The 12,692-nt window shown below is 35.6% G+C and overlaps 1 protein-coding gene across 13 annotated transcripts in view; it reads left to right on the forward strand.

Annotated features, from left to right (window-relative positions):
* Positions 1-12,692, forward strand: part of LOC126764684 (RNA-binding protein Pasilla) — a 117,106-nt gene that overhangs the window by 9,908 nt on the left and 94,506 nt on the right. For 3 of the 13 annotated variants that reach the window (XM_050482339.1, XM_050482378.1, XM_050482347.1), the window contains exon 1: positions 1,421-2,814. The exons of 1 other annotated variant lie outside the window; for it this stretch is intronic. The gene's annotated coding sequence lies outside the window, so the exon portion shown is untranslated. Of the gene's footprint in view, positions 1-1,407; positions 2,815-12,692 lie in introns of those variants that run through there. 9 more of the 13 variants (XR_007668091.1, XR_007668093.1, XM_050482350.1 and 6 more) reach the window with 8 other exon arrangements.

The following is a 12,692-nucleotide window of genomic DNA, read 5'->3' on the forward strand; positions in this document are numbered from 1 at the left end:
AGAGAACTTTTCTCACTTGCGTGAACTTCTACACATGATTTCATCCTCCAAGTGAATGGATGGTTTTTCATTATACTCAGCAAGCGTAAGATCAAAGAGTACCGCAGATTATATTTGGTGGATTTTCCATAAAATCTCTATGTACCTCTTGCTCTCTAAGAGCTAAGTAATACAAATATGATATATTCAGCAAGATCGTATTATTATATTTATCGTATTATAATTCACTTTACATTTATCTTTTAGTCGAAATGCGTTATTGTTTATTTCAATATTGATTTATTTTGAAATTAGTTCTGTAATAAGGTCTAACCTAATTACGAAACACCAGTGAATAAACACGTGAGGAATTGCACTCATTTCAAACGCATTGTCAACTTTTTTTCTCTAAAATCTATTTGACCCTCTTAAGTTGCAGGTTGCCCACTGCCAAAGCTTTGACTCTTACATAAAGCACAATGCCAGCTCTTGCTTCTGTGCTCTTACCATTTACAATACTGCCGCAATGCAAGAACTTCCACGAAGTTCATTCTCTCAAAGTGTGTGTCGAACACACAAAGCACAAACGAGATGCAAACGATAAGTAAGAATTCAGGAAATCAGCGTAAATTGCGCTTTCAAGCGAGTGCAAGGGCTGAGTGCTGCCCACAGCCTACACGGCGTATGCGGAACCGAAGAGCGCTCGGCTGGCGATGTGCAAGAGAGCGAGAGTGCTGCACTGTTATGGGAAAGGCAGTGGGCTGCATGATTGTTTAGGGCTCCACCTGCGTACATACATACAAACGTGCGTTCATTTGTAAGAACCTACTGCCCTAATAAACAGCAGCAAAACAACAAAGTCAAGCCTTGCAAAGTGGGCAAACACAAACTGCGTTACATATTTACACGCACTAGCGCACACACACACAGACGCGTACATAGGGGTCCGCAAATGCACTCGCGAATGTACAAAGTTGTAAACAGTAATTTAAATATATGTGGGCAAGTGTGTGTTGGTATGCATGTGTGCTTGCTTGTGGCCACATGTGTGAAGACTAAATGAATTGTGTTAATTTACAAGCGCTGCTGGGCCGTTCTGCAAGGGATAAAGCGCTTTTATTTATTTTTTCGAGATTAGTAAGCGAAAATGTGAAAAACGTGCGAAGGAAAAAGGTGAAAAAGCGCGGCGCTGAGGGAGAAATGTGTGTTAGGTGAAGGTGTAGGTGTGGGCAGGTGGGTGTGCATGAGCACAAGTGGATACAACTAAACGCTTGTAAATAATAGCTTTATGTGCATATATACATACGTATGTTTGTATATAATCATGTACATAGTCAGTTCTTTGGTTTCTTCTGCACACCTCTGTGTGTGTGTGCGTGTGTGTGAGGTGGTGTATGAATATGGCACCTAGGAAACTCGATCGACCGTGTTGGTGTGCTGTCCATCGCAGCGCGTTGCTTTGGCACACGAGCGACTTTTCGTAACGCTGCAAAAATAAAATCAATGCTGGTTGTTATGTGTGTATATGTATGTTTGTATGTTAGTGCAAATACGAAGATGAATTCTCGTTAAACGAAAGGAAAAACGGCTGGTAGACGCGCTATGAAAACCGTACGGAGCATAGAAACGGGCATAACGGTGACAGCCACGAGCGACAAACGACGGTGATAACGGCGACAGCACTGGTGAAATTCTAATGCTATAACAAATGTGAAGAATCAGTTTTAATAAGAAATTACTAATAAAAAACAGAAAAATTTTGAGCCAAAATTAATAAACGAAATAAAATAAATATATATAATAAAATAGTGGGCTATATAATATTTGCGCTACGTAACGGTAAAACAAAATTCGTTAACGAAAGTGAAACCGATTGAAGGTTGCTGTTTGTGTGCGGGTATTTGGCGAGCCCCTGAATTTTAGGCAAAGAGCTACAGCAAAATAAAAAAAAAAACTAACGAAAAGCCTGCAGAAATAATTAGCAAATAATTTATGAAAAAAGAAAAAATATATTGAATTTGTAAGGGTGAAATTTGTTTACATTACGCCAGGAAAAAGTGTGTAGCGATTTCAAGTTTAGTTGTCACGTGACACTGCTTGCAGCATTAAACTCAAACACACATAAAGTTTAAGGATATTTTTCGGCCGAGCGCGCGTGCTATATACCGAAGAAAGTGCTCTAAAATAGTTAAAGCAACAAAAGCAAAAAAAATCTCTACATATGTGTTTTAAAAATATAAATACTTATTTCTTTGTTTTCTACATAATTGAATAAAGGTTTGCGACAACTTTAAATGAAAGCTCAATGTCATAGCTTGAAGTCAGTGTAATTGCAACAACAATAGCAAAGCTTATAAATAAATACTAGAAATCAGCAGCAGCAGCAACACACAGCCAATCAATTGCAACGAATTACAATATTTTAAAACTAGAAAAATTTGAAAAAAAAATACAAACGGAAATAACAAGTTTATTAGTCAACCACTATCAACTGACATAACAGCGGCAACAATAACAACAATAAGAAATAAAAGCCATTTTTTGAATCATCCGTACGAAAAAAAAATTGTTTCTCTAAACCACAGCAAAAACACCAACCAAACAACAACAACAAGAACATCAACAATAGATTTCTACAAAAAGCGCAGCTAGAACAACAAATAAACAAATAGAGGAAAAAACAAGATTTATATGCACGTTTGTAAATAAGTATGTGTGTGTAACGGCAAGCGAAATAGTCAATTCACGATTACATATTCGTATACAAATGCCTTCAATTCTATATATACGTACAACGTTTTATATATAGAAGTCTTAAAGACATTAACAGCAAAGGTGAATATATTTATATATTGTATAAACATTTGCATACATACACATGCGCATATGCATATGCATTTGTGTGTTGGTGTATGTGTTGTATGTATTTGTGCACTTGTATTTTATAAGTTTGTATGTATATGCATTTTTATTATAGTTAATTTAAATTCATTATGCAGCGACGAGTAGGCAACTGCTGATTCTCTATATACTCCTATACACATATTTACATACATACATGTGTATATGTATATATGTGCTCATGTAAACTCTGAGCGAAATAGCTTAAATTGATATGAATAGAAATTTGTTGCTTAATTGAATAGTTTGAAGGCAAAATGAACAAAGTGTGGTATATATGTATACAATTTATATATGTACATATGTATCTGTGACTGTCTGATGACAGATTTTCGCGCCTTGTCTAATAAATTTGCATAAACTCATAACAAATTGAGCTGATTTCATGCCTAGTTCTTATATGAAAAGTTTCTTGTGACTGATGGTAGCAAATAGGGCAAAGAGGTGTTCTTTATTTGACATTTTATTTTTGACTTCAAAATGTATATACATAATTCAAATGACTATATCGTCACCTAAAATGAAAACAACGCTTCATCAAACAAAAAAAAAAAAATTAAAAAGTTGTAATAAAAAATAATTAAAGTATAATAAAAATATATAACCATTTTATAACCAAAACTCAAACTTGTACATTTAAATTATGTATACTATATCGTCACCTAAAATGAAAACAACGTTTTATCAAAAAAAAAAAAAATTAAAAACGTCAAATATAATAACCAATATACATATAACCATTTTATAACCAAAACTCAAATTTTGTTGCAATATTAGTGGTTTCTTTTCCTTCGCCTGTAAACTTAAAAAAGTAATGTTACGATATTTTGACGATATAGAGCTTTTGAAATCAAGTTCATAAAAAATTTGTGTGAACTTCTTTAGTCAATTCTACTGCAATTTTCTACTTCAACAAGGGAAAATTTTAATTTTTATAAAAAAATGTCACCCTAAATGTAGGCAATATTTTTTGCCAGCAATCAAAAACAAAAAACGTTGCCTACAATTAGGCAAATTTGAATATTTGTTGGTTTATGTTGCAAAATATTGCTAAGTTTCTGCTGCAAAGACTTCACTAAAATCGTCACTTGACTAAAAATTATTTGATTATACATGTTGTCACTTAAAATGCAAAATAATTAATTAATAAAATTATAGGCGAAGAAAAAACGATATAATGGGAACCACTCATATGGGAACAAAATTTGGGTATTGGTTATAAATTGGATATATATTGATTATATATTGGATATACATGTATTGGTTATATATAGTATCATGTAGTGAATCGTAGGTGAATAAAATACACAATTTCCTTTTTTTAATGACACGTTGTTTTGCATTTTGGATGACGATATATAAAAATTTGAATTTACTTGTATATGAGTATTTACAAAGAAAAAATCAAACAATGAAGACTTGAAGAAGATGATCATTTCTCTAAAAATTCCAATGAAACACGCAAACTTCAATCTATTCAAAGAAGTAGCGATAGCCAGATATTTATATAATCATCCTATGGCAACAAAATACAGATAGGTGAACTTCAAATGGCGGGGGTTAAATGCGATATATATACAAGTGTATATTAGTGGTGTTGGACTATAAAAAGTAGTTCTTCATTTCTGTATGTAGATATATAAAAAACATATTCATATAAAGGCAAAGCGCACACCTACTTATGTATCAAAGATATTTACGTAGTTTACTTAAATATGTACAAAATTATTTACTTGTTAACAAGTACTTGTGCTGGAAAACGCGTGACTCGTTACATGATTCTGAATCTTCATTAGCCAACCCACTTGCATGAAGTGTACTTGGCCTTACATATGTATGTATGTGCACGAGTGCGAGTATACATATCTACGCGCTAATGTATTTACATATATATGTACATATATATATAGATATCTACTCGCGTTTGTAAAAAAGGTAGGCTATCAATATAGTAGGTGCAGTAGTTAGGAGTAGCTCAATAGCAGCTATTAGTTCTAATGACTTTGTGTTTACAAAGCAACATTTATATATTATTTACATACATATACATAAATAATATGTAATATGTATATGTATATTGTACACATATCTATATAATAGGTATATGCTTTTCATATAATCCTACAGAAAAATAGCTTTATTGTAAAATGGAGGCAATCGTTATAATAGTTAACTGTACTACACGAATTCCTTTTAGATTTCTGGATAAAATTAACTGACAGAGAAATGTTTAAAAACGTCAGACCAAAATTAAACATATATGGATCTCGTTTGGCAGATAAAATTAATAAAAAATGGAAGGGTTTTGCAACAAAAAACTACTCGAACCAAGATTTTTAGTTTTAGTAAATTGTTTACTTCTTAAATGCCCATTCAAATATAATAATAAAATAAATATTGAAAATAACGCCAGCTTTCTAAGGCAGTGATAAGTTGTCCGCTTTCCACGCTCTCAAAGAACATTAATGCCGAAAATTAAGCTTAAGAGAGAGAGAGTTTAAGTTTGCGCGTCTAATCGTGTTCGATTCGTCACTTCAACAAGTTTAGATAGCTGAATTCAATATACAATAGTGGGATGTTAGCCCGTTAAAGTGGCATAAACTCTATTCTCCACATATTGGGCAGTCGAAAAGTCTTTTCGCATTTCTAATCAAACTTCAAGTTATTTTTTTTATATACTATATATACTAAAGAGAGACATTATTCCATCAGTGTAAAACTTTGATCAGTGTAAGTCGAAATTTCGAAATTTCCAGAACGGAAGCGAGCGAACCATTGTTGAGCTATGTATATGAATTGATACAGATACGAAAAGTCTCTTTCGACTACTCAATATTAGATATTAGAATCTCTTTGATTTAAGCCAGCTGCCTGTTCGATTTGTCACACTGCTATTTTTAGCGAGTTATTCTTTCACAGTTTTATTAAGAACGCTTGTCTTCGATGGTGTTTTAGAAATATTTTTTTGATTTTAAATAAGTTTTCGAAGGCTAAAACATTCCTGCTGGCATGCATTGGAACATACATATGTACATATATGTAAGTGTTCGTGTATTCGCTCTGCTGTAGGTATTATACAAGTCTTGACTTAGCTAGTATTCTATTTAGTACCCGCACAAACATCTACATATATACTTAGTATATTCTAATCCCTTTTTAAGGCCTGTCCGTGTGGGTGCACTCCAACCCGCTGCCTGCTGTTCGCCAAGTTTACAAGTTGTTCTATTGGAGACCCGCTGCGAGCTAGCTGTGCAAAGCTAATTTGCGTGCAATGTCATTTTAGTTACAAATGCGCACACATGTGCTTACATATACACATATTTATGTATATACATATATACATATATGAATATAAGTACATATGTACCTATTGCACAATCAACTCTTTCCGATTGCTCGCGGAATTCCGTGCACTTGCGGTGTAGCTGTGGGATATTCATACGTGTGTAAAGAAATTTGTAAAGCACAAAAACAACAAAACTTGTACAGTACAAAGCGTTAGCGAATATTTTCGCCGACTTTGCGGTACTATTGTCTACTTTCGCAGATGAATTTCAAACTTTAGCAGATAACAAGTGCATTTGCTTGCATGCTATCATACGCACACACACACGCACGCACACATGTACGCGACAGCGAGTATCAATAACTGCGCACTGACTGCGTTTTTATGCAGCTACAAGCTAGAAGCCCGCAAACTTGTTGTTGCCCGGCGTTTTGTTTTTAGCATTCGCTGGCGTTTTGTTGCTTCAACTTAGCTGATTACATTGTAAAATAGTTTCGCTTTGCTTTATTGGCATGCATTGTTGTTGCTTTGTATGCATACAGCGTAGTCGTATGCGTTTTCATGCGCGCGGGCATACAGCAAACTTTTAATTATTTGCCATGCTTTTGCGTTGACTCGTGCACTTTTCATATGATTCCCTTGGAATTGAAAAAATAAATGCAAGTAAATAAAAATAAAAATAAAAACAAATAAATGCAATAATGTTGGCCATGACCCAGTTAATGGTGTCGCACTAACTCAAGATGACCTTAACTTTGTGCTTTATTGGCTTTCTTTAATTTGAAAAGTGCTTAACACGAAATATCTTCGATTGTAAGACAACAGCGGCGGTTTTGAAATTTGTTTGCGGTAATTTTGCTGCTATGCACTTTGGTAAATTAGGAATTCATAGTTGACAAAAATTGTATTGCCTAATTGGCTGCATTTAAGCTTAACCATTTACGACAAAAAATATTTTTGTACAACAAATTTGTACAATATATACATATGTATATGTTATTACAGCTGTACAAAAGAATATTTTTGGACCATAAGAAGTTTTTGATAATCGCATCTAGAAACACAGTTTTATTATTATTTATAAGAATTGGTTTTTAATAGTTTTGCTTTGAAATGTGATTGATATATAATGCATTGATTTGTAACATCCGATTGGAAATGTTATAAATTATAATCCATGATGCATTTCGAGGTTTCCTTCATTTTTTTTTTAAATACAGAAACTTTAAATTTAACGGGGAATGTTTATTATCATTCAAAAGAACACTCTTTGGCTTTTATTTTTGAAAGATTATCTCTTTTAAATGTTGGCCGCGTCTACGTCTCAGATGGTCCACCCAATTTTCGATGACTCGTTTGAGCATTTCGACTGGTAACTGCCGTGTGACACGCAGTATGTTTTCTCCAAGGCCTGTATTGAAGTGGGATTGTTCGCATAGACTTTAATTTTTCATATTCCCACAGGAAAAATTCTAACGGTGTTCTTTCAATAAATGGAAATGGACATTTTGTTGAAATCAAATGCCCCCGAGTTCACGAGCTACAATTTCAGGCATCAAATGGCGCGATAACGGTCGCCATTGACGATTACGTTCTCACCGACATTATTTTTGAAAAACCACAACTCGCCGTTTTTTTTTCTGAATGGAATGGCAACTCTTGAATCTCTTTAGGTTGTTCTTTGTCCCAAATGCGACAATTTTGCTTGTGTACATATCTATTGAGCCAGAAATAAGTGTCATCGCTGAACAAAATTTGGCTCGAAGACGTCGGATCTTCTTGGAACTTTTCAAGAGTCAATAGAGCGAAGCGAAGTCGCCTGGGAAGGTCGAGCGAATTCAGTTTTTGCACAAGCTTTATTTTCTTCGCTTTCAATTTAAGATCTTGACGTAAAATGCGCCAGTCATTCCATACGTCAGTCCGAGGTGCTGCGAACGGCCCCGAATCGACTCTCCACGGTCTTTGTGTACACTCTAAGCTACGGGTGCTATATTTTCTTCACTGCGTGTTGGACGTGGTCTATTCGGTCGAATATTATGCAATGATGAATGCTGGATCTCAAAATGGGTGAGGGTATTGCGAATAGTACGCTCAGTAGGCCGATTATGTTGACAACAAGTTGAGCGAAGCGCGCGAAACACATTCTTTACAAAATAAAATTCAAATATTTACTGAAAATTGCTGAAAACTAATTGATCGGATAATTGAACGAACATAACTTCTAATACGAAATAGGTTAGGTTAGCTCGAATGTCGTAACATGGTTAGATTGGATTTAGGAGCGATGTATAGCCAGCTGTCGTTTCCTCTGCTTCACCCGGCGGGAACTGCGTCGAATACTGTCAAAGCTGGAGTGTTTTCATCCATTCGGAAGGAATGACGTAGCCAGCGTAGCCGCTGTCTCAGCGAATTAGCTGAACTATGTCAGTGTCGTCGTATATCTCATACAGCTCATCGTTCCATCGAATTCGATATTCGCCGTGGCCAACCCGCAAAAGACTATACATATTTCGCAAAACCTTTCTTTCGAAAACTCGTAACGCTCCATCATCAAATGTTGTCATCGTCCATGCCTCTGCACTATAAAGCAGGACGGGGATGATGAGTGACTTGTAGAATTTGGTCTTTGTTCGTCGAGAGAGGACTTTACTTCTTAATTGGATTTCGATGCTGACGTTATTGTTGGCGTTAATGCTGGTTACAAGATAGATGAAATTATCTAAGACTTCAAAGTTATGACTGCTGGCTTGATGATGAGATATTGCGGAAAGGAAGAACGACTTGCGCGCTGTTGTAAACTCGGCTATAACCGCGTAAGCCGTGAATACGCCTATAAAGAAGAAGAAGAAGATTTAGTGGCCGATTAATTTGCTGTGATGGTTTTTAACCAATGACAATCTAATAAATTTTACGCAAAATAACGACAATGTTTGAATTTTCACTTAACGAAATTATTTTCTTTAGAAATGTCAACAACTTTTCAAATGATAAGTGCGTATATGTCTAATTTTGCGTTCGACTGTATATATGTATGTATGTACATATGTTCTATACCAAATCCAATAAAATTACAAATTGGGTAAAAGAGTGTCGCAGGTCTTGAGCAGTGTGTGCGCTAGTTAGATGTAGGTTTAGCGGCAAGAGGAAGAGGGGGGACTGAGGGATTAAAAATGTGAACGTTTGCAGTAAATGCAATGCCAACAATTTGCATGCTTCAGCGATTTTTATTTTTCGTATTCTACTTTTGTTTTTCTGTTTTGCTTTTGCATTTAATTTTAACATTTCTTTTTCTATGCAAATCGAGCAGATGAATTGCAGTGGTCAAGTAGAGAAGCCAAATGAAGGATGGGAAGAAAAAGCAAAGGGTGCCATCAAGCGAATGGTGATAAAAAAAAGCACCGTTACAATTATAGAAAATGCAGGCGTTGTGTAGGGCTATGTACCAGGGGAGGCACAGGGGGCGCGAGAAATGAAATAATGTCACAAGGTTCTCCACTTGACCAAGTTTATGCATTTATGTATAAGTATGTTTGTGTGTGTGAGTGTTTTGGTGTTGTTGCTTGCTTTTGAGCGGCATTGTTGGGCGCTTCAAGTGCTTCGAGCGCTGCGTTGCCTTGTTGTTGTTGTTGTTGTGCGCGTTGCAGCAGCGCTTTTAAATGCTACACAACATGCTGTTGCACTGCATGTGCGAACGCCTGTGTATTTATTGTTGTTGTCGTTGCATTTGTGCCGTGCGTTGCAATGTGTTGCATAATATATTGATGACGTTGCGTGACAGCGAGTAAACCCAACGCTGTCATTTGGTTTCGTTGGTTGCTGTTGCTGCGGTGGCTTTATGTGCAACGCTGTCAATGTTGTTGATGTTGTTGCAGCTGCTGTGGGAACTATATGCGCGCGTGCTAAACTCGTAGCAGCAATAAATGTCAAGAGATGCCATCACATGCGGGCTGAGAAAATTATGAGCTGAAAGGATTTCGGTTGCAACGAAGCCTCTGAAAAAAAGACGTTTGAGGTTATAGTCATTTGTTATTTCTTAAAGAAGAAATATAGAACAGCGAACTTCGAAGATGTCAACAGGGAAGCTGTAATATTTTATGATTATGGCGGAGATCTGTGAATTTTTGTATATAAATAATTTTTCAGGTTTAAAAAAAATGGACTTTGACCTGGACTGACAACAAACTTATCACGAATTTTAATACAATTCTTTCTTTTCGCCTTAGGCTCTTTTTGAGCCAATACAAGCCTGGTAAAACTTAATCCATACATAGGCGTCGACCGGGATGGTCAGTGCCTACAGCGTGTGCCTGTTACCGGCTTTAATGTTCTCATGGCGCGTTCCACGAAGCGGTTTTTTTAGTTTCGAAATCATTTCCTCTCCAGAAATCCGGTCACTTTCAACGAATCGCATTCACATAGATGACTGAAAGCGGGCAATTTGTATTCCTTATTGACCGCTGAGATCCATATAACCGCTTTCCACTCAATTTCAAATTTTCCTTTAATTTTTTTATGATTTTAATTATAATAATATAAAGAAAGCTTTAATTTTTACCCCTTTACCCCTCTTTCGTATTACCTATTTTACCTACAGGGTAACACTTGCACTATGACCACTATCCACTCTCCACTCCCGCTCTTCGCATTGGCCCTCACCGTTTCACTCTCTCTGAATTGTGCTAGCGCGCAGACAGACAAGCGACGCGACACAATTGCCAACCGCGAACCACCTTGTGCGGAATGCCAATTGCAAACACTTTGCCTCGACATAGCCCCCGAATTGGGTCACTTGTCCATTGATATATGTAGATTTGCTGCTGTTGGGGCTTTGCCGCTTCAATGATTGTGCCCGTAGCTGCTAAAGTGCGCAAAAAAGAATGTAAATAAATAAACTTCAATTGCAACAATGTGCACTAAAGAGCTTACACGCACACATAAGTATTTTGTAAATGCATTTGTGTGCGTATGCATGCATACGTAATGGCAGTAAAGTCTATATTAAGTGCAAACGCCAACGCAATGCAGCATTCGGTGAGCAGCTAAGCGCTCAAAAGCCAACACCAACAACATCAACAACAACAAGTGAAGCGAAATTGCACGCAACTCGTTTTTCTGCGACAAGCCGAGTGGAAATGCGTGGTCGCGCGCTGCCAGAAGTTGGTGCTCCAGTTGCAGTTCGCTTTTGCTTCTTTTGCGCAGCTTTGATTGGCTGCCTTTGTGCTGTGCGACCTCGGAAGAGCTTCAATAAAAAACTGCAGTTGTATATATGTATATGTACATGCGACCTCGGAAGAGTCCATATATGCGACTTAGTGGGTGAATGGTGTAGTTTTCCGTAAAGGGTAGTTGATTTCTTATCAACTCATGCAAAATTTTGTTACTAAAAGTTTGGTAGGGATTAAAATTTTCAAAGTATGCAACGAAAATAAAAATATATCACCAATATCGGTTATATATTTTCAAGCTTACTAGGATTTCCATGTGAAATATAATTCTAATTTTATGGGGTTACATGGCTTTTCCAAGCATAAACAGCATATTTTCAACAATTTTTTTCTCATATAAAAAATTAAATATTTTATTAGAATTTTTCATTGCTACAAACCTACACTATTAACAAAAAGAAATTCTTAAAATTTTTGAAAAAAATATTTGAAACTTGGCCATTGCGACGCCATTTCCGGTGACCCGGAAAAAATATGCGCTTGCGTTGGCAGAAATACGTGTTTTAGTTAAAATCTTAACTTAGAACTTGGAATAAGAAAAAACTGAATATTGAATTTTTGGCAGACATTTTTACAAAAAAATTTAAATTTCAGTGAAAATTTCGCGACAATATTTTTTTCCAATAGTTGAAATCGAAAAAAAATCCTTCGTTCAAGTTTTTAAGCATTGTATCTTAAAGTTTTGTGTAAAATTTCATGAAGATCGGTTGAGCAGTTCTCGAGAAATCTTGCCAGCCGACTTCAAAAACACAGCTTGAAGAAAAAAGCGTTTAAAGACGGCACACTTAGCCTAGCTAGTCTCGAGTGCACAAGTTCTCAAGGCTGTATTTCCGAAACTATTACTCGGATGAACTTGAAAATTTAGAATAATATTTTAGAGGTGTTGTAAAATTTAATAAGACAATAAAGAAATTCGATTTTTTGAAACCCGTAAACCCATGTAACCACTTTAAAAAATATATATTTTATCATACATAGTTTTATTCGTGCTTTTTTTCTGAAGTGTGGGTAAAATGAACGGTATGCAACATATTATAATAATTTAAAGACAGGGAGATTGATGAAATAATTTGTAAAATATGTAATTTTATATTTTATAACAAAAAAAATGCAACAAAAATTTTCAATAGCACGCTTATGGCTTACCCTTAGTATGTATTAAAGGAATCGAAGCGAAGTCGCACAAGGAGCGCCCCCCTTTGATCACAAAATTGCCTATGACACTTTTACACAACTGCTGATTTTACAGTAAAATGATTTATTCGCCAGCAAACATACATACATTTATACAAATATTTCTA

Source organism: Bactrocera neohumeralis, chromosome 2 (assembly GCF_024586455.1).
Source record: "Bactrocera neohumeralis isolate Rockhampton chromosome 2, APGP_CSIRO_Bneo_wtdbg2-racon-allhic-juicebox.fasta_v2, whole genome shotgun sequence".
NCBI lineage: Eukaryota > Metazoa > Arthropoda > Insecta > Diptera > Tephritidae > Bactrocera > Bactrocera neohumeralis.